The sequence below is a fragment of the Aphelocoma coerulescens genome, chromosome 2 (genome assembly GCF_041296385.1).
Source record: "Aphelocoma coerulescens isolate FSJ_1873_10779 chromosome 2, UR_Acoe_1.0, whole genome shotgun sequence".
NCBI classification, from domain to species: domain Eukaryota; kingdom Metazoa; phylum Chordata; class Aves; order Passeriformes; family Corvidae; genus Aphelocoma; species Aphelocoma coerulescens.
In genome coordinates this window covers 73,312,677-73,337,919 of record NC_091015.1, presented here as the reverse complement: position 1 = coordinate 73,337,919, position 25,243 = coordinate 73,312,677, and the positions used below count along the sequence as shown (strand labels likewise).

Genomic DNA, 25,243 nt, shown 5'->3' with positions numbered 1-25,243 from the left:
AAGCCAGCTACTAAAGGACTAGAAGGTAAAAGATGAAATTCCACAAATCATGTGAAAGTAAGAAGGCAGGAAATTATTGTAGAGCTTTTAACAAAAGAGACCTCTAAGAACTCTTTCACCATATTTTTCATCACCAGAGAACCCCCAGAGGCAAGCACTTTGAGGAGTTTCCCAGCTGCAGGCAAACCTTGAAATAGAGCTCATGCCTTCTTAGACACAGGATAATCCAGTCACAAGATACAAAGGCTTCTCATGTGCCACCCATTAATTCCAGCTATCACATCCTAATTCTAGACCTGCTTTTGGGTAGAACTAATTGTTATCTCCACCTGTCTGTTCAAGTCCATGGAGGACTAAGGGCTGGATCTAAACCCTCATTTAGGTGCCCACAGTGCCACTTGGGTAAGTGGAGAGGCCTGATAGCAAGAGATATTCTGTCTCTCCTCTAACCACTCAGTTCTCCTCCAGAGCACTTACCGAGGCACCTTGAATTCTTCTGCTGAGCATGTCCAGAAATATAACTGTTTTGGCTACGTTGGGCCAAACGTCTTGGAGCCATCCTACCCCACAAGGCATTTGGGACTTATGAAATAGGCTGTCTAGTGCTGACATTCACTCAGCACATGGCTGGAGGAGAGGAGAAAGTCCTATTGAATCTGTCCTGTTAGACAACCAGCAGCAGCTCAGTTCCCAGGGTTGAGCAAGAGTGCAAAGAGGGGCCTCTCCTTTTGGGATCTGGTCACTTTCTGCCCGAGGTGCCTTCATCCCAGGTAGCATTCAGAATTATTCTCTTGGTCTGAAGCCAAGGGAACTGGAAATAACAGATGATGATAATGACTAACTACAGACATCCTGTTAATGCCCTGCTGAGATGATCAGCCAATAAATTTCCATCCAAAGATAAGTGCCTAAGAAAATGGAACATGCCAACCTCTCTCCACTGACTGAAGAGGCAGCCCAGACCACTCAACTTCTTTCTATTACACAGGTACATTTACAATCTGTCCTTCAGACTCCAAAATATACAATTCACTTTGGAAATCCTTTAAAATGATAACAATTTTATTCTAATAAATAATACAGACAAGCTTTTTAGATTCAGCTGGGATATATTTCAGACTCTGGAAATAATGTTCACATATTTATGTTATAAATTTAGTGCAGAATTTCAAGTCTTACTTTTTAGATGCCAAATGCTTTTAGTAGAAAGCTTTTTAGATAATAGGACCTTTCTTGTATTACGCATTCATAAATTTCCTTCAGTGATGGGGTGAGTTGAAAGATCAGTTCAACACTGCTGATTAGTTTCTTAATTAAGTTATTGTGTTCAAAAAGGGATAAATAAATACTGGTCACAACTTAAAGAGAAGCAAAAGTGGGTCATAGAACTTGAAAAGGCTGCCCAATGAAATAAAAACAACAAAATGTTGCATTTTTCTCTCTGGAGAAGTGCTTTTGCAAGTGGCTAGTGCGACTTCTCTCCCTCTCAATAAGTGAACTGGAAATGTTGCACTGAGCTATCATGAAAAAGGGGTCAGTCAGGGGTGTTTTGTAAGGTGGGGAACGAGATTTACAGCAACACAATCAGTTGGCCAGTTCATCATTACACATGCACATGTCCTAAATTAGGAGAGCATGACGCGGGTGGATACATTATGCTGTTCCATGGGAAGCAATTTGAGCGAGTTGTTCTTGTTCCAGTTCTTTGAGACTCAGCAACGCATCTCCCAGGAATCTGTAAATCATCAGCAGGTGATATTGTTGGCTGTTATAGCACAGACAGGCAGAGCCAGTTACAACTTTTACCAGACTATTTTTCTGTTCTTGTTCTTAAAACTCTCCTTTCCAGGAAGCTGCAAAACAAATCACAAACCAATAAGCAAAGTAGGACAGCAGAAAACAAAATTCCAGAGATAAGAGACATGCTGATAATTACTTCTGTTTGGGAGCATTGCTGAGTTAAATATCAGTCCTTTACCAGATTAATAAACGTATGCATGCTCTCTCTCTCTGTTCACCTATGTAGCCTCTGTCAGTGCAGTATCTGAGTGCCTCTGGAAACACCAATGAATGTACCCTCACAGCACCCCTTTGGGGTATCAAAATATATAGAGATTTACAGACTTCTCTGAGGACAGATGTAAAATACATGGCAGAGAAAGGCCCCTAGAATTCTGGTTCCACATAACCACAGCAGAAGCATCTATGTTACAGGGTTCCCCATGTATCTGGTACATAAAAGGTTGTTACTGATTGCCTCTGTGGCCACTGAGGAGGGAACAAGATTTACATCAAAGACAATGGTGTTGGACATGAGGGGAAATCTAACTGCAGAGAAATGAGGTACTGGGACAGGATATTCACAGTAACACTGTGACTCGTCCTTCAAATAGGTTTTTGAGAAAGGGCTGATAAATAATCCTCAGGAATGGGTCTTTTGAAAGATGGAGTTACCCTGCTGCATTGTATGCTGTGGACACGACAGCCTAGGGTATTATCTAGTTTGTTTTGCTGTCTTTAGCTTTGCAGAGCATATCAGGACTTGAGTGGTAGACAAGTAGTGGTGACATTTATTACCACCACAGTAAAATAGAAATGGGTTTAAGTCTACTGTGTCAGAAGATATACAAAATTATATGGCTCATGAAGTTATTAGAATAAACCAAGAAGCTCCAAAGGACTAGGGACAGGCTCTCTCAGCAACGCTGAAGCACAGTCAGTGGGGCCTGAGGGAACATCTCCGTATAAACAGACGAGGGCTCTAACATGAACTATAGGGAGTACGTAAGGTGTGCTGAAAAAAGTAACTTTCAGCAGTTCTCTCAGCAGCTGATCAGTCAAGAATCCATGAGATGGAAAAGCAAATGAAATGGCCACATCTGCATGGAAGATGCAGATGTGTCTTATGGGTCCAACCCACCTCCTTTTTTAATTCAACAGAGCACTTCCATCTGACTTCAGGAGCCTGGACTTGGCTTGCCCCTTACAAAAAGTGACCCAAACTTCATATTTTATAAGGGGCTGAATTCATAGAGAATGCCAAGAAATGTAGCACCCTCCAATGGAGTCTCTTGTTACAGCATACTTGCGTGGGACTTCTGAACATCTGGAAGCCTGTCCTGACCCAAAGTCACGGACAAATAGTGACTGCACAGGTGCAGTCAGAGTGCTCTCAACTTTCTTAATGTGCACTCAGCAACTCACAGTACCCAAGCATTAAAATGCAGGTATCACATTTCTGAGCTGGGCTTACCAGTCAAAAATGCATCTGTGCATAACCCCAGCCATCATTTTGCAATGCATCTTCCTCCCCTTGCTTGTTTGAATGGAGTTTGCTTCTGCCCTCTCTATAGAGATAAAATAATTGAAACAGTTGACATAAAGTATGTGTTCCAAATTATTTAGTGTTTTCTAGGGGATTGTTTTTTAAAAAGGGGAAAAAAAATAAAAAAATAACAGAAATACCAAGCATACCTTCCCATCTATGCAGCAGAAAAGGGACGATCTGGGAACAAATACAGCCCAGTTCAAAACCATGGTTTGCATTCTGTGAGGAAAATACATGTCACATCATGTATGGGTATGTGAGTTTTTTATGGGTTAAGCAAACACCACCATATGCTGCAGGTCAAAAAAAGATAAAATCCTGTGCATGTGTAGAGTTACAGATATCTGTCTCCTTCTGCCATTTCTAACAGCATGCAGAGCTAGAGTTCATAGCAGGATCTGGCACTGAGGAACCAACATGTGCATCTGAATGTGGCCCTGCAGAGACAGATACATTTGTTTATATGCTTATACTGCATCAGGGGTGGAATATGCAGCTCATTTCTTCTCTTTTGGCTAATCTGGGGAAGGCTCAAGTCATGAAGCCCTAGCAGCATACCACCAATCAGGGCATTCCTGACACAAGCCTCAAAATCCTGTGAGTAGCCAAGCTGCAAATACACACCTGAGAGTTTCCACAGCCCAGCTCCCTGTGTTACAGGATCACAGCTGTGATAACTTGATCTTCACCACTCTCTAGGGAGAAATCTAAATCAAAAGCTTTTCGGAGCTATAGGCCTCACTTTTCTGTTCATGAGAGAGACTGTTTTTATGTGGCCATGGTATGTTGCATTTATCTGAAGATTATGTTCAGCTGTTGCCTTTCCAAACCTTTTGATACAGTGCCTGTAGATGTTCACTAGCCTGTCAAGGATAAAATGAATACAGGGGAATCTTGGAAAGACATCAAGCAGAGAGGAACCTAGATCACAATAACATGATATCAAGTATAGATAAAGATCCAAACTTATCTAGAGCCTGGGGTTTAGTTGGGCCCTTTCTGTCCACAACATCGATGCTTACAAAAATCTCTCTAAAATTTTACATATGCAATTTCTGTGACATTGGCCATTAAGGAACTCATGCTCATTTTGGTTAAGTGCTGGGAAAACTGGCCTTTTTGGTATAGAGCTGTCACTTTTGCCTCTGGGAAGCAAAGAAAGTAAAAACAGATCAGTGACTACAGCTCAAGAGACAGATTTACATGGCCCATGTAAATAAAAAATTTGGCCAGGCTTCTTTTATTTCCAACTTTTTCATCTTTATAATATCTTTTCAGCTTTACATTAAAGATGGTTCTTATCACAGAAATCAGCCTCAAATCCAAGGCTAGATAGATGTGGAATATCCTTAACACAGACCAACCCTTTTTAACCCCATGTACGCCCTTTACACAGCTTAAGCTCTGGTTCAGAACCAGACCCAATTTCCAAGCTGCCCTCTTTTAACAAAAATTTAAACCTTTTTCTAAGCTTGCTGGCCATAAAGCGTTTCTCAGTTTCAGTACAGCCTGTCTTCCCACATGCATCCTATGGTCTCTTCTAGAGAACCTGTCCTAAGCTGGTATACACTGTTCAGGCAACAAAAGCAAACATTAGTTTTCTAGTGTGACATAACCTTATAAACCTCTTTCAAGCCCACCTCCTACCCCTTCTCCCTCTAAGGCCAGAAACCTGTTGCTACAGATTTTTGGTACTCAAGGCTGGAACCAGCCATCAGAGTGATGAGGGGAACATGCGACAACACAACTGCTCTCTGCTCACATGGTGAGTGCTACAGGGCGGTCTGCCGGCATCTCTGTCCCTACCTTGACAACCATTGCTCTCTGGATATTGAAACCACTTGCAGATCTCCCCTCTACCCCCATGATGAGTAAATCCAGACCACTGACTCAAAGTCTCTATGCTGTAGGATCCCCTTCCTTCCTGTTTTAACAAAGACAATTTCAAAATCTGGTAGCTTGAAAACTCCCAGCACTCAGCACAAATTGCTTTAAATCCCAGTGGAAAACAGATTCTTCCATTTCAATAACACAGAGTTTGCTTAGAGAGCTGGCAATTCAGAGGAGACTGAACCACAGTTCCTGCCAAGCCTGGGCCACACACCACAGCAGCTGGGGCAATGAGTAAGTATTTATTTTTTCCCACAGTGGTGGAATTGAGACATCACTCATGTAAATATGTTTCCCCATGTTTTAAATGATGGCTGCTAAAGGGTGGCTCCCACACTTCAGGAAGCTGAGTGCACATCTTTGTCTAGTCACCTGCTCAGGACAACTTGGATCAGGTCATGTACCTCCAACAATATCTTAGATTGGATACCCCTGCTGGCCTTTCAAACACAAAACATTCTCCTAAGGTGATGGAAAGGAGAACCTCATCAAAACATAGATGGGAGAACATTTATTCTCCTTCAGCTAGCACCTGGAATCCTCCTCACTAGTTTCAGTCATCCTCACACATAAGCCCACACTTACAACCATCCATTGCTGTCTCAAAGACCTTCTCTGCAGCCTGCTAGGGGTTTATGCTAAATACTGATCTAGCCTCAGTCCCATCCACCAGCAACAATTTTAACACTTTGCTGACTAGCTATCTGCAGGAAAAGAGGGATTATTCTTTGTCATCCTCAGCCCAGCAAGCATTATCCTTCTTAGTCATTCAAATCCAATACCATACAATGTCTCAGGTCTTCCTTACAGGCCATGCTGTTGCAGCCCTGCAGGAACCAAATGTGTTCCCTTTCTTCTCAGGAGAAAATGCCAGCACCATGAAGAGCCTACCTTCCCAAAATACTCAGGAGTCAGCACAGTAATCAGCGAGAACCAGAAGCTTTCTACAGAGCCCCAGATCCAGGACTGCAACTAAGATTTAGCAGTGTCCAATGCAGGCAGATGTGGAAAAAGAAATCCAGCTGCTGCCAAACTGGTTGCATTTGCAACTGCATCTTAAGCTGGCCAGCACTCTGAAGTGGTCTTCTCACACATTTTCCTTAATGTGAGCAGCCCAAGCATGCCAAGGGATTAGGATCTGCACAGATGTGAGTTCAGGCAACTGCAAACAAAGAGTACACAAATCTTAGAACAGAAAACAAACCCCAACAGTGCTCACCATTCCTTCCCCACCTCATCTTCCCATCTATTGTGTATTCACATGCTAAGGAGCTCCCAAACCTTCCCTAAATCCAACAGTTTTCAGTGCTCAGCTCAGTCCTGAACCATTCCTGCTGGCTCCCAGGAAAACCTCTATGAGGGCCATGTGGGGATATCATGGCCTAGTGCCGTGCTTGGGAGTTTCCAAAGAGCTCTGCTCCAGTTTGGGGGGGTATGTGTCAGGTAGAATAGGATGCCCCACACTGCCCTCTGTAAAAGCTCTTCTCCCCTCCCCATGGCCTTTTGAGAAGGGGTAGCTTTCCCCTCTCTTCAGAACGGAAGCAGGCAGAATAAAACACCTTGCTGTTCCCCCACAGCTTTCCTAACAAAACAGAACACGCACTAGCAGAAAAACAAAACAGATACCTCCCTTTACAGCAAATTACACAGCTTTGTCTGGCATATTTTTCTACTCTAAAACCATCCCAAGAATGAAAGCAGTAAGTGGGCACCATCAGGGGGCTGGGAACAAGTTCCACCATAAAGCACTTGTGTAGCCACAGATACACATGCAATGATGAGGACACAGAACAGCTCACGAAAGAATTAACCATTTTGTCATCAGAGAAGGACTTGAATGTTGTACCCTAAATAAGGGTAGATGCCACACACTAAACAGTAAGGGGAAAACTAAATATTGAGTTGCTGCTCAGTAATTGAGCACAGCCCATTCTGTGCACGAAACAAGGCAGGGATGAAAGGGGGGAAAATAGCAGAAGCATACGTAATTAAATGCTATGACAGAGAAACATTCCCACAGGGACTAATGGAAGATACCAGGGGTAGCTGGAGTTCTGGCATTTGCTGACTTGAAAGTGTCATGCACGTGCACATGTGAGTGTGTGCATATGTGTGTATTCCTGCTGTGCACGTGGGATTGCTCCATGCACAGGTCATCTGCATAAAATCAGTAGCCAAGTCCCTTGAGACAATGCTAGAAGGATAGCAACTGAGGTTAGAAGGACAAGTGCCAGAAGTCCATCAACAAAAAGTTATGCAGAATAACAGAGGGTTTCCTTATACTGTTCATGTACCTACATAATTCCCACTACTGAGAAATTTGTGTGAGTAGCAGGGCAATTTCAAGTCAAGTTGCAGGTTACCTACTAGAAAACAACAGCCTTGCCTTTGCAACTCTGAGGCCATCCTTTAATTAATTTCCTTTTTAATGTGCATGCTCTCAGCTTCAGCATGAGCAACGGTGGGAGTAGGAGAAATTCATTAAATCTCTCTTCTAGTGATAATCTTTAGCAGGAAGCTAGGGCACCTACCCATCATTTACACCTCTCTCCAGAATGCTGTTTGCTTGCAGATCCTTGATCGAAATTATAATAGATTAAAAAGCAGTTTTTCCAATTCTGGGATAGGCTAGAGAGTGAGGCAAGGCCTGGGTGGAGCTGGAAAAAATGACAGCAGGCAAGAGATGGGAAGTGGAGGTAGCCCAGGGAGGAGAGGCAGTGGAAGCCTCTCTTAGTAGGTAGCAGCTGGGATGAGAGGGGAAGTGGTCAGTTTAAGGGGAGAAGAAAAGACAGAGCCGTAATGCTGTTCACTCTGGTTACTTTTCTGCAAATTACAAAAGAGAGCATGGAAAAGGAAAATCAGAAGGCAGCCTTTAACTCCTCTGATTTCTGGCAACCTGGGAAGCCTTGTTCTGATCATTAAAATAATGACCAGCCTACAGTATAGCAAGAGGAGGGTGCCAGCCACTTCTCTTCCAAAACTGACCAAAGCTGCCAGAAATTTTCCCACTGGTTTGGGCCTAAGGGTGCCAGTAAGCTGATTGCTAATCTCTAACACATGCCTTGTCTCAGCAGTCGCAGTGGGGTGAGGCACAAGGGTTTTAATTTCTGCTTTACATCCTTCCCGCTAACGCCCAGCATGCCTCTCCCTTCACCACATGGCTTTGCAACCTCTGCTTCTACTATTTTCCACCTTCTTTTTCCAAAAGTCAACCTCAGGGCCAGGGGAGGTGGTGAAGCACTGTGTGGGAGCAAAACCCAAACACAGCTACTTAAAGCAAATATTATTTTTCAACTGAAAGACTTTTAAATTCCCCCCCTCACCCCGCCCGGTTTATTTTTAGAACAATGGTAAAATATACAAATCCTGGAGGCCTCAAGCACTTTCCTGCTGTGCTATTGACTTAATTTACTTCTTTAATTTGTTAAAACCTCACCAAAAAAAATGTTATTCTTTGGAGACTCTGCTAGCCCAAATTTTGCATATATTATTTGCTGCAAAAGATTAATGAGGTAGCAGAGGCATTTTTTAATGGATTCCCTTGGTTTTCTCTCACTCTCCATCACTTTTTCTTTTTTTTCAACTCACATGGCAGTGCAGGTCCATAAGTCTGCTAAGCACTCTCCACAGACAGGATACAGGGTATGGGAAGAAAGTAATGAAGTTAAAAAGCCTCTTTCACAACTCTTGCCCTTCTCTTTCCCCACTCAGAGATACCGTGCTAGCCAGAGCGCTGCACCAGCCTCCGGCGGATCCAACGCCTCCACAGCCCCGTCCTTTGCGAGGCTCCGAGGGAGTGGACGGAGCTGAACACCCTGGGTTTACAGGAAGGCTGCACGTGTGACAGCAGCTAATCCTACGCATAGTTCAGAGGTGCCGTCAGCGAGCCCGGCGATGCACAGAGGCCCCGCTCTTGGCTCACTGAGGAATCTGCTGACACTCCCAGAGACTCATGGGGAGCACTTTGGATCCTGGCCCCAGAACCCTGCTCCTCTTACAGGAACTGAGCACTGCCTGAAGTGTGGCAGCAGCACAGACTTCCGTGGTGATGGCTAAGGATCAGATCTGTTTCTCTTTCTTCACCCAGAATAACTAGGCTATTTGTCAAGAAGACACACTATGCTTAGAGGTGTCTAAATACTTTCTCTTCTCTCAGCCCACGCGCAGCCTCTATTCCACAGAGCACAGATTTTGCCTAACAGGAGGTGAAATGGAGAGAGAGAAGAGGAAAACAAGTGATGGAGCACAGGAAGAGTGGGTTAAGATATGGGGGTCAGGGCAGAGGGATGTGACAAGTTCTTTGTGATATCTTTAGAGACAGGGTAGGTCTGTAATAGGGCAAGGGTATGTGAAAGGGAAAAGAAGCCACAACATCCTGCTGCAGAAGTGAGGAGAAGAAAGTTGCAAGTCTCTTGAAAAGCAGACAACAGAGACCTCCTCTCTTTCTTCACATGCAAAGCTGATTTTTAACCTGAACGGACCAAAAAGAAATGGCAAGAAGCCACTCTTCTAGCTTTCCTCCCTGGCTTTGGGGAAGTCTGCCCATTGCTTTAGGGCTGGATACTCCTATATGCTGAAGAACTGAAGACAAATGCCCTTCAGCATGACTGAGGCCAGGCCACTCAGCACATCACTGCACTCAAACCACTTGGAACAGTTTGGAATTCTGTCCAACTTGACCCATCAGAGAGAATACACAATAGGAACTGAGTCAGGGATACTAACCATGGTATGACTTCATTTAGGGGGATTGGGTAGTGATCCAAGGGCCACATACAGTCTATGGGGCAAATCCATGCAGCTCAGTATCTTTTTTTGCCATAGTCTTAACACTAACACTGCTAGGACCATTTCCAAACATTTCTGTGTGCCACTGGTGCAGCACTGAGCCTGATAATCTACACTTGTTCCTGAATCAGAGCGTGTCAGCCGTGATCAGACAGATTTCTACAGGCTCTGTTCTGCATACTCTGCTGCCCTGCTTCGAGTGCTGGTGCCACAGAGGCAAAAATGTTCTGTGAGAAAGCCAGCTCCTGTAGTGTGCCACTCAGGCAAATACCACCAGCACATTTTTGTCACCCTGTCTTCTTTTTCCACACAGAAAGAGCAAGGCAGAGCAACAATGCAGGAATAAGGAAATGACATGAAAGTACCTGTCTGGAACAGCCAACTCAAAGACAATGACACACAATAAATAACCCTGAATACTGAAAAATGGAACTGCCATTCTCTGTCATGCCAGAAATGTCATAAAGCACAAAAGAGACATGCCAATCATTTGAGGACCCCCCCCAGAAGAATTTTTATAGCACCATATTTCATAACTTCTTTTTCTGTCTAGAGAGCCCAATTTCCTGATCTATGTCTGCCTCTGCCTCCCCAGCTCAGTCTGCAATGCTGCAGGTGCATTCAAGTTGCTGGCTATCCATCCCCAGAGGCACCTAGGGCTCTCCAATGCACGTAAAACAATGCTTTGTGCAACATGGATAATGCTGGGATCCAAAGGAAGGACTGCTGAGGGAGGCAAAACAAAACAGTAGCTCAGTCGGGTTCAGACTAAGGAGTAAGATCAGCTGAGAGAAAGTGTCCCTTGTGTATTTATCAAGTGTCAGAGACAAGACTTATGTCCACATTGAACTCAGTGCTATCAGACAAGGTAGCTTAGAGCTACTTTGGGAATTTCTAGATGAGTTGCAAGCACAGCCCTACACCGTCTTAGGCAACTCTGAAAAAAATATAAATGTTTAGTTCAACCAACAGAATTTTAAGTATGCAGAGGTAGCCCTAACACCTTTGAATATCACTGACTGGATTCCTCACTATATCATGTTGATCAAAAACTCAACAGAATTCCTCTTCTGCATTTTCTTTGGTTGTTTTTGTTTTGGTTTTTTTTGGAATGGTATGATGCATGATAAACAATACCACACAGATACGGTAATGGTACTTAAATAATCCCATACATAGCAAAGATTCCTGCATACCTTCATTTAAAGTAGGCCTAAGGCAAGACAAATATACAAACAATTAGAGATCTGTAGGCATGCCAAGAAATATTCATGCAGCATATAGGCCCAAGAGAAAATACAGTGAAGATTAAGAATATTATTAACACATATTTGGAGATAATAGTATATGATGAATTTGTCTATGAGTATCTCTTTGATCCTGACAAATCCCATAAAAAGGACTGGACTGACGTCTTCCACATTTACCTACAACAGTCAAATCTATAGCATTGCAGTAGGGCTAATTATCTGCAATTTAAACGGCTGCTAAGCCATCTTCCTTTGTTTTGTTACACAGCAATTAGATCCACCTCATTCACTCAGTTCATGACCAATGTTTCCATTTCACTCACATCCCAAGATAACTTCTGTTGCCCTTTTCTTTAATTTTTTTCCACAAAAAGGCTTTTTCCCCCTCCTGAACATTGTAAGATTTTTGTTCCCATTACAATCTTTGGCACGCAATGCAGGTGGTATCAGAAAGAGCAAATGCTTCCATATTCTTTGAATTACTATAAACTGCTGTATGGTTTTGTTCATCTTAAGTACCCAGTCTTTTGATATCTCAGCCAGTCCATTCCATGCTCACGAGTTAATAAGACTAGAGGCAGGGAGAGACATGAGAAAGGCCACCCAATTAAAGCGAGAAAATGAAGATCAAAACCGGCTACTGTGCTGTCATATGGTCAGGTACTGAACTGTGCCTGGTGCAGTCACTGATAACAGGCTAGATAATGCTGCACTTGTCGCTTTGCTGCGACCTTCACCAGTCACCTGGCCCGAGCCTTATGAGAGCTGACTAACTTTTAAGTTAAAAAGGCTTAGATTTAAATTATTAGTAACCCTGGAAATCCTCAAATAGCTTCACTGAAACAAGAGGAATGACTTTGAAATTACAAGCCCTGTGGAAAGGACTCTACATAATTTGATAATGGACACAGATAATTTTCTTCTCCATTAAACCAGCAGGAACTGAGCACTGAAAGTCCATGCCTACTTGAGGGATAGGGGACTAACCCATGTGGCATGTAAGCATGAGGTTACCCAGTGGCCAGGTCAATCCTTGGAGCTGCTCAGGTAAAGCTGCTGCATACAGCATGTACTGTTCTCCTGATCGTGCATCCAGAAACCACAGCATAAGCATTGCTCTAGGCATCAATACTATGGAGTAAGTGTTCCCAAACTCAGTGTTGCTGTTTCTGTATGCACTGAGAGGGAAGTGAGGGGCAGGAAACTCACTGTTAAGCAGAGACATAAGCTTTTGTTAAAACACCATAATGACTATGATCTACATTTCAGAGTACTCTCACACTGAAAATTGCTAGGAAAAATAGGACACATCTAATTTACAAAATAATAAAAAAAATACTTCAATGGATTCTTCCTTAGGAGTATTAAAATAAGAGTTGCCTCTTCCTGCAAATGCAGGGAGCTGAGAAGGGTTCACCACGCTTTGTACCAAATAAAACTCTTATTACAAACAGAACGCATACCACAGGAATTATTTGTTGGTGTGTTCTGCTGCTTTTCACCAAAATTCTTGTGAGTTCAGCTGCCATCAGAGTATTCCGTGAAAAAGAAGAAGAGGAAGTCTACAAGACTAGAAGTCTGCCAGTGCTACTGGACATCCCAGTTTGCAAAGAAGGCTGACCAGTTTACCTCCTGGGGAACTTGGTATTTTACACAATGACCGGTCAGGAGTCCACCTTAAATTAAATGTCTAGGAAAACTCAAATAACTGGAAGGAGAGTACAGGTATGATTTTGTTACCTAAGACATCAAATAGTTTCACAACTGGTCTCTCAAAAACAAAGGAAAAAACCCATCAAAATGCTGAATTTGGCTTCCACAGTGCAAAGAACAGCTGGAGCATTTCTGCATGACTTAGTTTAATGCAGCAAGATTGGAATTTTTAAGTTCCCAAGGAAAAAAATGGCAGCACAGTTGTTTTTCACTTTCTGCTATCTGTACCAGTTACCACCTGGATCCAAGTATTTGCCACTTAGGATTCAACTATTCAAAAACCCACATTATTAATTAGTATCAAACCAAAGGTGTGTGAAACATCTGTACTCGAGGAGTGACCTTTTGATGAGAGAAGACCATTCCTTGACTCTCCAAGTTCTACAGCTCACACTTGCTGCTTGAAAAACTATTTCCCAGCTCTAAGTCCCACCAGTCTGGCAGTGAAGTGCAGGTGAGATATAAACAAACGCAGGAGAAAAGGAGAGATTTCTTATGCATGATTGTAGGCTCAGCAGGTTCTATTAATTTGCCTGTTCTGGGGAAATTCTGACCCCTTTTCTATTTCTTTTCTAATACTTTCCTGAAACCTACACAACACAGCAAGCAGTGCCTTAGGGAGGACAGTTTTTTTGCCACTAGAGCCTCAAGGGTGGGCACAGATCTCATCCCAGCAAGGAACCCATACAGTCATAAGGCAATGGCTAGACAATGACTTGGTAGTTATGCACCATATCAGCTGGAAGTCTCTATGGGGTCAGAAGAGCAAGGGAACTGGAGACCTATTTGCCCCAGATTTTCCCCCAACATCCATGTTTCTTCCTGTGGAGTTCTTTGGCACACCCAGACATGGGCATGGGCACAATGCATGTTCCTGGATGCTGTTCTTTCAGACATAAAATCATACCGCTGCTCATGCCAGGCACTGGCACTTGTTCTTAATCTTACAGGGCTGCTTCACCTAATGGCTCCAAACCCAGCTTCCTGAAAGCAGCAGGGGACAGCTGCTGAAACACCATCAATCCAGACAAAGTCAACATGACCTGTGGATGTGGTCCAGCTCTGCCAGGAAGGGCCCAACAGTGAGGGTGGCTGAGGAAATATTATTGCAGCCTGGAGGCTTTCTCATGCAGAATTCTATTTTGGTGCACCATTTTTTGTTGCTTGAGTGTTCCCCAGACATTTTGGAAGCTCCAGACGCAGTAATACTTAGTTCTAGGTCACAGTTTTTATTGATAAAGGTTTCCCCATCCTGATGGGGGTGCAAACGCTTGTGAACGCTGCAGGATTACATAGGGAATAATCACTTGCCATTGCCCACAGCATATAATGTGCCCACCAAAAAGCACAGTAAATTAAATAACAGTGCTTCCTGCCAGTTCAAACAAACATTTTTCCCTTGCTAGTAGAGCAAAGGAGTACTAACCCACAGAAAGGCAGTGTTTTGGAACTTCATGTAATAGTAGCAAGAAAAAAGTCACACTGCTATGAAGTGACACAGAAACATCCATAACACATTTTTGTCATCAACACAGCAGCAGTGGTTAGACACAAGGAAATGTTTATTTGATCCATTTGCTAACATATAAATCAACTTGTTCTAAAACTATTTCATAATATGCATTCTCAAGCAATGACCCAGTTTGAGGTGAGCTATTTGAGGTAATCACTGCATGTTTTGAGGCAAGACAGCCATCTGAGCAACAACTATATCTTCTTTGTCCACAGACTGCAGAGTTTGCACCAGGAAGAGAGTTGCAATGAAAATAAATTAACCCATTTTACTTGAGCCATGTTAATTGTTTTCACTTGAAAAAAAAGAATGAAACTGTGACCTAGTCAATGGGAAATCCTCAAGGACTTGGATAAAGTTGTCACGTGTATCCACTTGCCCTAACCTTTGGCCTTTTGTCTAAGTACAAGGGGCATATCAGTTAAGTATATGATGTCTTCTCTCTGGGAAACTCAGAGAGTTAATAAGTAATTTCAAACTATTACAATTTTGATGCATGGAAAAAAAAAACCCTTGGCTTTCCTCAGACAGTACAGCTGGGTAAGTACAGAATTTCCCGGCACTCTTTAAGGCTGGGTGGGGTGGGAACAAGAAGAAGGAAAAAGAGAAACAAATGAAGTTGCTAAAGAAGAGGGAAAAAAAAAAAAAGGAGGCAGGAATTCTGCCAGAAGTTCAGGAAACCTTTTCTTCCTTGTTACGCTTATGGAGATCAAAAAATCCAAATTAAATATGAATCTCCCTGCAAAATGCTGATGACTTTGCTCAAACTAGGGCAGCTAAGGTGCTGAGAAGCCACGAAGCTCAGCTGTAGTCCTTCAGATAATTCATATAATCAAGTAGCTTAAGCGATAGGTCTCGTGTCTGCAGGATCAGCACAACAGCTCTAATCCTTAAGGAGGAACTGACTCTTGGGTATGCCTATAGCCCAAACCAGTTATATCCAAGCCCTCCAGGCACCCCCACAGTACAGGCAGAAAATAGCAACTGCAGAGGAGATCATATGATCTCTGCAAAACCACTGCCATGTTTCAGGGAGATCTCACCCCACAACAGAGGAACACGAAGGGGATTGCAAGCACCTTTTCCAACCTGTTGCACAACAGAGTGAAATGCTATTAGCCATCATGTAAATGGGATGACTCATTTTTCCCCTTGCCAGTGGATGGGACTGTGCTCACAGCTATGCCTGCCCTTCAGGTGGGAGGACAGAATTCCAATCTCAAGAAAGGGCTTTCTTAATGCCTGTTAACTTGGTCTTTCGTCAGCCTATAGCCATACCCTGAAATCAAATCTACAATTTCATTGCACTAAAGCATCTATTTTTCACCTGAGCACCTCAAGAACAAACCCTGAAAAGTCTACATATCACCGTGCATGTCCCCACTTAAAAAAACACAAGCTGTGCACAAACTAATTAATCAACAGAGGGTGCGTGGTGGAAGTCAGACCTACCTTAAGAGTCCCATTCATTAAATGATCAGTCTTCTCTCACTTTCCCCATGGCTTCCCTAAGTGACAAGATTTTTCTCTCTAAGGTTTTTAAAAGACAAAAGTATCCTTTAATATGTGCAGGAACAAATTCAGGACCATGCCTACACAAAACATATGTTTATCAATATTTCATCTACATATTGATCTTGCCAATGTTAGTGACTCCTCTGACTGGCTTCCTGTGGTCAGGCAGGAGCAAATAAATATTTAAGAGAAATCTGAAGTTAGGAAATACAACATGCAGATGTATGCATGCCAGTATCTCCCTCTGACTCCCAAGTCTGGCAGGCAGATCTTTCTGAACCAACTTGCAGGAGGTGGCTCTGCAAGCAGGAAGGCTTTTTAAAGCAGTGCACAGGTACAGGGATGATTTTCATGTCAAGAAAGTAATGTGAAGTCCATTAAAAAAACGTGCTTATTGCAAGTGATTCAGGGATCTGTGAAGTCAGGAGAGACCACTGGAATCCCACCCAATGCAAAACACAGGGGATTTCATCCATTCATTTCTGCAGCTGTCTTGCACATCCCACTTCATTAAGCCCCTAAATTTTGACTAACCTCAAACCTGTATTCCAGAATTAAAATTAACTTGAAAGTCACAGTCTTCAAGGCATGTCAACACTGCCTTGTGTAACACAAACCTGGGGGCAGGCCACTAAAATATGACTGTGCAATTGTATTGTTAAGATCCTGCTGCTCAACCTCCTCCGTATCTCGTGGAGCATCCTTGCTGTGCAGCAGGAACCTTTCCAGGAAAGAACTTGGCCAACCCACCTGTCAGGGAATATTTCCTCATGTTTGCCAGGCATTGGCGGATTCAAGTCATCATGAGTGTATCTCAAGAAATGCCCTATCCTGAACCCAGCCCATCCATAGTGCAAGGATAAGTTTCTTTCCTACCATGTCATAAAGCTGATCCAAAGCTAGTGCTCAGTTTGGATGCAAGATGAACTGGAGGATGACCCCAAACTTGGAACTGTGCTCAAAAGGCAGCCCAGACATAGCCTACATGCCAGAAAAGCCATGATCCCTCCTTTGATCATGCTCCCTTCATCTGAAGTACTCTCATCAAAAAGCAAATGCTTGAAATCTCTCCTCACTCAGAACATCATTCTGCAGGTTCAAGAAACAATCAGTATTTTGCTGTTTGGGAGGAAGGGGTGCAATTATGCAGTGCAGCACTATTAAAATCATCCATATAAAGTGATTGCTCACCTAATCCATTGCATAGTTTGGCCCACTTGCTCTTTTGAGTTTCTGCTTTGTACTCCAATCTGCAGCTGCCTTGCACCTCCCACTCCTTCTTCTTTTCTGTCTTCATGTAAATCAAAAATCCATCAAACCTCCCTTCTTCAGTAATAAATCAATTCTTTGGATTACTCAACTAAAAACCATGACCTTGTGGCTGCAAAGGCAGAGTATGTTTGAGCACCTGGATGACAGCAAGCAAAAGAGAAAAAGAAGTATTTTAATAATACTTAAAGTTCACAGAGGGCAGTTTCTTCTGGGCACATTTGAGCTTGCCAGAAGGGTTGTACTATTCTAATAAAAATTCTCATTTCTCGCTTGCCAGTCACCACATCTCCCCCTCCCCCTCCCCCCCCCCCAAAAAAAAGCATTCCTATCCTTTTCTGTGCTATTTTCTCTGTTTGTATGTTGTGTTCATAGCTTTCTTTCCTGAATATGGGCAAGTACAAATGTCAGAGGCAGACTAGAAATGCTGGGGCACACGCAATGCATTCTTGGTTTCTTCTAAACATCAGACAATATCACCAATTAAAAAAGAAAGGAGAAAAAAAAAAGAGCACTCAGTCTCCATCTACCTGCTTGCAAGCTAAGATAAGGAAACATCTCAAACTTTCCACAAAGCCTCATATTAGCTCCCATCAAATCCAGCAGAATCCATCCTATTGTTTCCCTTGCTAGTGCTGCATCACTGCATTCCTACAGAGCTTCTGAATTTGTTCAGAGCTTGTTGATGTTGTTGTTGTTATTGTAAAAGCTGAGTGTTACACAAGACAGAGAGCTTGACAGCTTTCCCACAATGCTCAGCATGTGGGAATAGCGAGTAACAAAGTGTTAACACCTGCCAACTGGTGGTTAGGTGTACATGTCTCTGTTAACAACAAACACTGCTGCTAGCAGTCATCAGAGCAAAGCAGCAAATCTGTTCCCTTCTCCAGCTTGGAAAACACCAAACAATAACAAAAAAAAAAAGCACCTAATTGCTTGATTAAGATGTATCAGTGTTGGAAACTGCTGATCTAGAACATTGAATCTCTGACATTTACTTCACTCTTGATTAAACAGAAATGTTTAAAACCAGTTATTGTGCAGGCAGAAGCTCAGAGCACTGTGTACCATCCAAGGAATTGAGACAGTGTAACTTTTTACAAAGAAACAGAATCAGAACCACCTCCTCTCTGTTTCATAAAAGCATCAGATGCTGGGACTCTCTGGTTATTAGGAAAAAGGGATGCAAGAACACTAACGAGGGATTAGGAGTCAGGTAACCACTTGGAACTTCCAGGGGAACCTTGTGGAAAAGTCTAGCTCCTGCTCTGAAAAATGCTGCTAGACACGGAAGTTGGGACCGTTTCCTTATGGCGAGAGGGATTAATTGTGTACTTTTAAAAATCATGTTTTCATTTGGTGATTTCCTAGGCAGCTTAGTGAGCCAGGTGGCACTGATTTATCATCACCGATTTGCATGTGACTAATGTCCTAGACCTGAGGCTCTAGATTTGCCCTCAGTAGCCAGCTTGCTTGTTTTATTGCTCCTTCCTCATGGCAAAAAGGTAAGGGAAAAGTGAGTCAACTCACTCATCTCAAGTAAACTAGAGATTGCTAAGTCAAAAGAAGGGAAACTTCATTAATCTAACAGTACTCACAAAAGCTCACTGCCATCCAAATCTCCCTAACTGTGCACAGAAACTCCAGCTCAGCTGGGGAGGGACATTAATCCTGGTTTCCATCAGACTCTATTTCTTCAGTAATTGCTATCAAGAAAATAAATTATCCCATTCTTTAGCAGTGTGTGTGTGTGTAGGGGGGTGAATTTCATATTTATATCTTTCCTCTAAACATATTATCTGAAATAGTTCAGGAAACTATGATTGTACCTGATTAATCAAATGATGGCCAGGACAACGGATAATTTTAACCTACATCAGTTCCTGAATCTAAGTCACATGGCAGGAGGAAGGTGAGTGGAAGGGATAAATAACTTCTTTTGATGGTTCTACTAATTTTTGCCAGCATTAACGTTGCATGAAATAAAGACTTCCAGTAGTCAGCACCTTGAAACAGAGGACACACATTCTCCTTATTTCATGAAACATCAAGTACCTGAAAATCCTACAAGTAGCAGACAGTTAGTGGTAATAAATTGTCTTACAAAGGTTGGCAAAACGCTGTTCTGACTCTAAGCAACATCATTTACCAAATTGCTATGGTGAAGGTTCAAACAACCTTCCATTTAAAGCTCCCTGTAGAAGGTTCTATGGATAAAAATGGACCATTTTTTAGTTGGCCAAAAGTGGCTTTCTCCACCAGGAGTGGAGGAATAAGGTAATATACTTGCCTGCCAACATGAATATTGACCAATTTACTGAGATAGATATTTCCAAATAGCAGCTGGAAAGTTTTTTTGGTATAGGAGGTTTAGGATCACCTGCACCAGAATAGTATTAGAGGAAAATTTCTAAGCTTTGTGTGAATATTCAAGCCCCTTAGCAGATGAATTTAGAATCTCAGTCACATGGTTTCAGTGACTCAGCCATTTGTTAGTCATCCTCTGCCCATTATATCTCAGGAAAGTTACAGATACCCGTAATTAGAAAGGCAATCCCCCTCCTTCTGTCTCTTTTCTGCCTGTTCTTTAGATATCATGTCCTCTCACTCCCTTACTAACCAGAGGTCCTGTGCTATTTATTCCCATTCCCCTCCCAGCTAGATTTAGTTCCTTACAGTCTCACCCATTTTGTGCCCTTCCCACAGTCTCCAGATCCTACCCCACGTTCAGAATGTTCCAAATTAACAGCTGTCCTTGCACCCTTCTTCAGTCCTCCCTTTTCTGAACCCAGCAGCTCTGCCCGGGTCCCCTCGTCTCTCTCACACAGGTTTCTATCAACAGTTGCCTTCTATGCTCCCACGGGCCTCATTCAGTTCAGTGCCATTCTTGCCCACTCTGGGAGCATAATGCAAGAGAACTGGGTTGCTTCTGTCTAAACCTCTCCCAGGGCAAGTTTCTTTAGTTAGTCTGAGTTGTCAATCTGTGGAGCTGGCACTTCTGTTCTTCCTCAAAGTAACATTGCTACCTGATATGTTATTTCTACTCTTGCACGCTACTCCCTCCATGCATTATTCCACCAGTTCTCTCTCTCCTTTGCTGCATCAAACAGCTTTCTTGGGTTTGTCTTGCAACCCACTATTTTCTCTTCTTGCTGTTCAATCAACTCCCACCATCCCTCTGCCAGGGATAGCTGCATTGATCAGAAGCAAGTCTAGTTTTCCAAGTACTCCATGACAAGTTTTTTTCCTATTTTCCATTTGGTAAAGAACAGAGATCTCTGAACTATCAAAGCCAGAGGGGGCCAGCTGTCATTCAGCCTGAGACAGTGCAGCTCCTGTTCACAAGGCTAAACATACAGAAAGTGCTGTAGTGAATTATCAGTGTCTGATCTGCAACAGGCAAAGGGGCATGCAGCACTTAAATCTCAGATTTACGGCCCAGGTACTGGGAAGCAAGAGAAGACTGGGAAGGACAGGTACATACATGCCATTATCACACTTAGCACACTCTGAATATGAGGGTGAGAGTCTCTCTCACACAAAATTCTATCCCTTTAAAAACTATTGCATAATCTTCCCTTAAGAAAAAACACCTTGGTGGAAAATTTCAGACCAGTACTAAACTCTCACACCCTTAGTGCCATAAACATCTCACACTGACATCTGTAATGCCTCTGCCAATTCACAAACTCTTCCTGAGTTACTCTTTCTCTGGTGACAGAAGACATTAGGTTTATTATTGGCTCATTATCCCACACTTGTCCCAAACACACGGCATGTGTATTTTACCTGAGGTTAACCCTGCCTTCTTCATGACAAGACATCCCATGACAGTCCCTTTTCCAGCAGCACTCCTCCCCCTCGGGGTGATTGCTGGGCACTGCCAGGCTGCCAGGCAGACAGGCGCACACCACAGCAGCAAGGCTGGCTTAGATCCTTTTGGTCTGAACTTTATCCATTGTGTTTCTTTCTGAAGCAGCCTCTTCAAGGCAGGTTGGTGTCTCTTTATTCAGGCACCTTGTAGCACCTGAGACCACAATACTAGAATGCTCCAGCAGCAGAAGAGCTAAATCTAAATGCAGAAAACCCCAGCACAGTCTAGTATTTAAAGCACAGAGTACATGGTCTTGATTGAGCACATAAAGTCTGACCCCATCCATGACTCTACTGGGTGGTGAGGGCTCTGGCAGGCTCTGATTTGGCATAGTGAGGTCACATGCTTTCCCTGCTGACACATGCACATTCCTGTCTTTAGTCTTAACACGAACAGGTTAAAGTATCTTCCTCCTCTGCCATATTCAAATGATGACTGAAAGCTACATCTGCATAGTGTTTTCCCACTAGGTCAATAGCAGCCAACAAAGGAAAATTTGCTTCTGGTTCTTTAGCTGAATAGGAGAAAACAATTGGTACAATATTAGCCCAAAGAGGGAGGACCTGAAATGCATTGCCAACAAAGCAATTAGCAGCAGGATCAGGGGGTGGGCCTGCCTGCCTGCCCTGTTCATCAACCTCACTGAGGGACTCAGTTCCCAGGTATTTAATAGAACTCATCAGAGCTAACATGCAAATTTTTGCATACAACTATCTTGGAAATAAATTACTCTTCCTGCATTTCAGGAAAGAGATCTGTTTCTTGGTAGTCTTTGAACAAAGGAATGAGTTGTCCATTCTGTTCCACACTAATCATAATAGTTTACACTACAGGCTCCACTGCATTGCTTACAACTGGTCTATTTGAAGAGCATCTGGGAAGGAAATAGTTCTGGTAGTGGTGATGTGGAGGACTCAAATGGACAAGTTCAAACAATGTAAGGACAATACAGGCATGTGAAAAACACTTCAACACCTACCTCCCAGTAAATTTCAGGGTGTTGGTCAGTTTAGATGGTTTCTTGGAGGGTATAATGTCTCAGTGCCAGGCAAGGCTTGGTTCTGTTCCTGTAGATCAAGGCTCCAGCATTGCATTTTTGATATCCAGTAATGCATCCTGCTTGTCTTTCATCCTTCACCAATGATGTGCAGCCTTTTCACCATTAAAAATCAGACAACCAGAGCCTTAGTAAAAAGGAATATTTTGGTGTGATTCTAAAAATCCCTCAAGTGAAAGGCAGATAGGCTTACTCTGTGGACTATCCAGCATAGAGCAATCAAAGCAATCTTGCTAGTGCTTGTCAGGGCCTCAGCATTGGAGTTGTCCTGATCATAAGCACTATAATCCTATCAAGAGGCAAATACATAATCACATATCACCAGTTCTTTGGGCTATGCAGTTAGGTAAGGGCCCTGCATCTGTGTGATCAGATCCTCCACTAGTAAAGGATAGCATGGAAACAATAACCTCTTATTTCCAGTTCCTATTTTGGTTTCTAGTCTTCAGCACACAAAAGGATGCCTGTCTTACCCAAGGCTGCCTCAGCATTAGACAGGCTATGTTTCCAGGTCACTTTCTGTCCTTTTGTCCCATGTTTTAGTTTTCTGCCTGTAAGAACAAAGCCAAGGGTCTTGAGGCTATTTGCATCTTTGGGGGATTTGGATGCACTGCAGGGCAAGGCTGGGCCTCATTTTAAGAGAAGGCTCCAGCCCACGCCAGTGCCAAGAGGCTGACTAATGCAATTATTTCCTTACGGAGCAGCATTTTTCAAAGTGCTGATTCTTATTAAGAAAAAGGAACGGATTTGGAGCTCATATTTTGATCTGATGCCCAGGATTATTTGGAAATTCTTTTTCCTGGAACGAGACTTTTTATTCCAAATTTCTCCATGGTGGGGAGAGAGGGTTTCCTGGGCAGAATTAGGATAATGATTACAGCCTGTATACAATCAGCTCTAACCGCTGTGGAACTCCAAAAATGAATGTTATTGCTCAGTGGCTTCATTGAAAACAGAAGTATTATTTAACCAGAAGGATGGCAACACATGGAAATAGCTCATTATCATATTTTCTCCCTATTTGAAATGTCACATTGAGTATGTATCTTTCACATCCACTACACTTTAATTAATTTGGACTGTGTTTAAATATATTACACAGCATGCTTCATTACAAAATTCTGACACATTCCCATTGATGAAGCAGGGTTTTCCTTCAAACACATGCAAAGGCAATAGGAGCTACACCGCTAAATATTGTTTTAAATATAATAAGGATACCACAGCATCTCTGTGTCTGCCTGTGCTTTTCTGCAGCGTGGCACATCTAGAGCAAAACCAACATTACATCCAAAGCTTGCTTGCTGTTTATCGAAGGGACAATGATGTTAACATTACTATTCTAGATCTAAATCTTAACCACTTACCTTATTTACATAATTGCAAGACAAACATATATTTTACTCAATGGCTGGAAAAGATTCCAGCAGTGTGATTGCCTAGAAATTAAAAAGTAGAATTGCAGGGTGTATGTGTGAGATGAAAATGGCTTGTTCTAACACAGCTGGTGTATCTTATCTTCTGTGCACTTTCAAACACAGCACTTATGAGGATGGTTGTCCTCCTCCACCCAGGTCTCCAACAAAGTTGAGGATTTATTTCATTTGCAAACCTTCCTCTGGAATGCAATCACTCCAGAAGTTATTTCTGATTTATACTTGTTTAAGCAACTGGGAGAATCAAACCAGTTTTCAAAGTCATGTAAAAATGAGAGTTCATTCAACTTTTAGTGTTTCTTGGGCTGAAATCTTCTATTACTTAGAATTCTATGCTGAATGGGATCAGGGACTTTGTAGAAGGTGAGACTAATATCTGACTGTCATCTCTTCACTATTGCTTCTGTTGAGGCACTGATGTACTAGCTACTGAACTACTGTAAAGCCATTTTAGTTTGAACCATCTTGAGTACAGCAAACAGCTGATGACTTGCCTCCTCAGGGCAGTTCTATCCCACTCTATCATCCCACCCACTAGATGCCACCAAGCGCCGACTGTGTTTGCATCAGGAAGGAATCTCCCTCCCCACTACTCACACCACATTCAGGAACCACGTGGAGCCAAGGTTGGTGAAGGAGACCTGATTCATTCCCTGGGAGCCAACTGAGTGGCATACCTCACACAACAAGCCTCTGCATGACATTACAGTCAATCCCAACAGCTTGTTCTAAAACATGTTCCAGGGACAGCTCCTTGGACCGTTGCTTCCTCATCCATCCTCCTAAGAGAGCAGTAATCAAAGTTTTATTATCTGAATCATGGATTCATTTTTATTATTATTATTATTATTCTTTTCCCTAGAAGATGGCCTTTTTCCAAAATAATTTCACAAGCAAAGATTCTTATCATGGGGAAGGTAACACTGTTCTGAAACAAACTCCCAGATGGGGCCCCGTGGAATAAACGTGTTGTTCCTTAGATAAAGGGAAGGCGTTAGGCTGCTGATCACTGTGTGGATGTTGCCACAGAGGAACAGCACGGCCCTGCTCTGTGCTATTAAATACTCTACTACTTATTCTTCCGCCCTGAGTGTTCTCTCCTCACCCCACATAACCCTTTCCTCAGAAAACATTTGCACTGAGAAGAAAAATGTTTTCCAGCATTTGAACAACAACAAAAAAGTTGCATTTAGCTACAACACATGTCTGTCTTTAAAAATCTGGATTTGTTTTATATTTAATTCATTCACTGAATTGTAATAAATGAATAAACCTAATTTGGAGGATAATAAAAAATATGAACTGTGTTGCTGAAGCCAAAAGCAGTAACTACAACTTGGTTTTTCCTGATTCTTTGCTCCTTCGGACCCAAGCATTACTGTTGCAATTTCTTTTTCTGTATTTTAAGTGGTTTTTTTATTTGATTTCTGCATTAAAAGAAAACTCTAGTGTAATATAAAAGGATACTATAATCACAATGTCTAATTACAAAGAAAAGCTAAGTGTCTAATATAAAAACATGCAATAAAAAAAGAGTAGCTACCAGATCAAAAACCACCAGCACAACAATCTGATGAAGCAGGCTAAGAAGTACTTCTCAGCTCTCCCCC

General features: G+C 42.6%; 1 long non-coding RNA gene across 1 annotated transcript; it reads right to left on the bottom strand.

Annotated features, from left to right (window-relative positions):
- Positions 1–1,022: 1,022 nt before the first annotated feature.
- LOC138106783 (uncharacterized) lies at positions 1,023–22,289 on the bottom strand. The gene is made up of 6 exons (XR_011149109.1): positions 22,120–22,289; positions 17,189–17,405; positions 15,935–16,012; positions 3,475–3,547; positions 3,254–3,347; positions 1,023–1,853 (listed from the first exon to the last, which is right to left on the bottom strand). It is a non-coding gene; the product is annotated as an uncharacterized lncRNA (long non-coding RNA).
- Between the last annotated feature and the right edge of the window lie 2,954 nt (positions 22,290–25,243).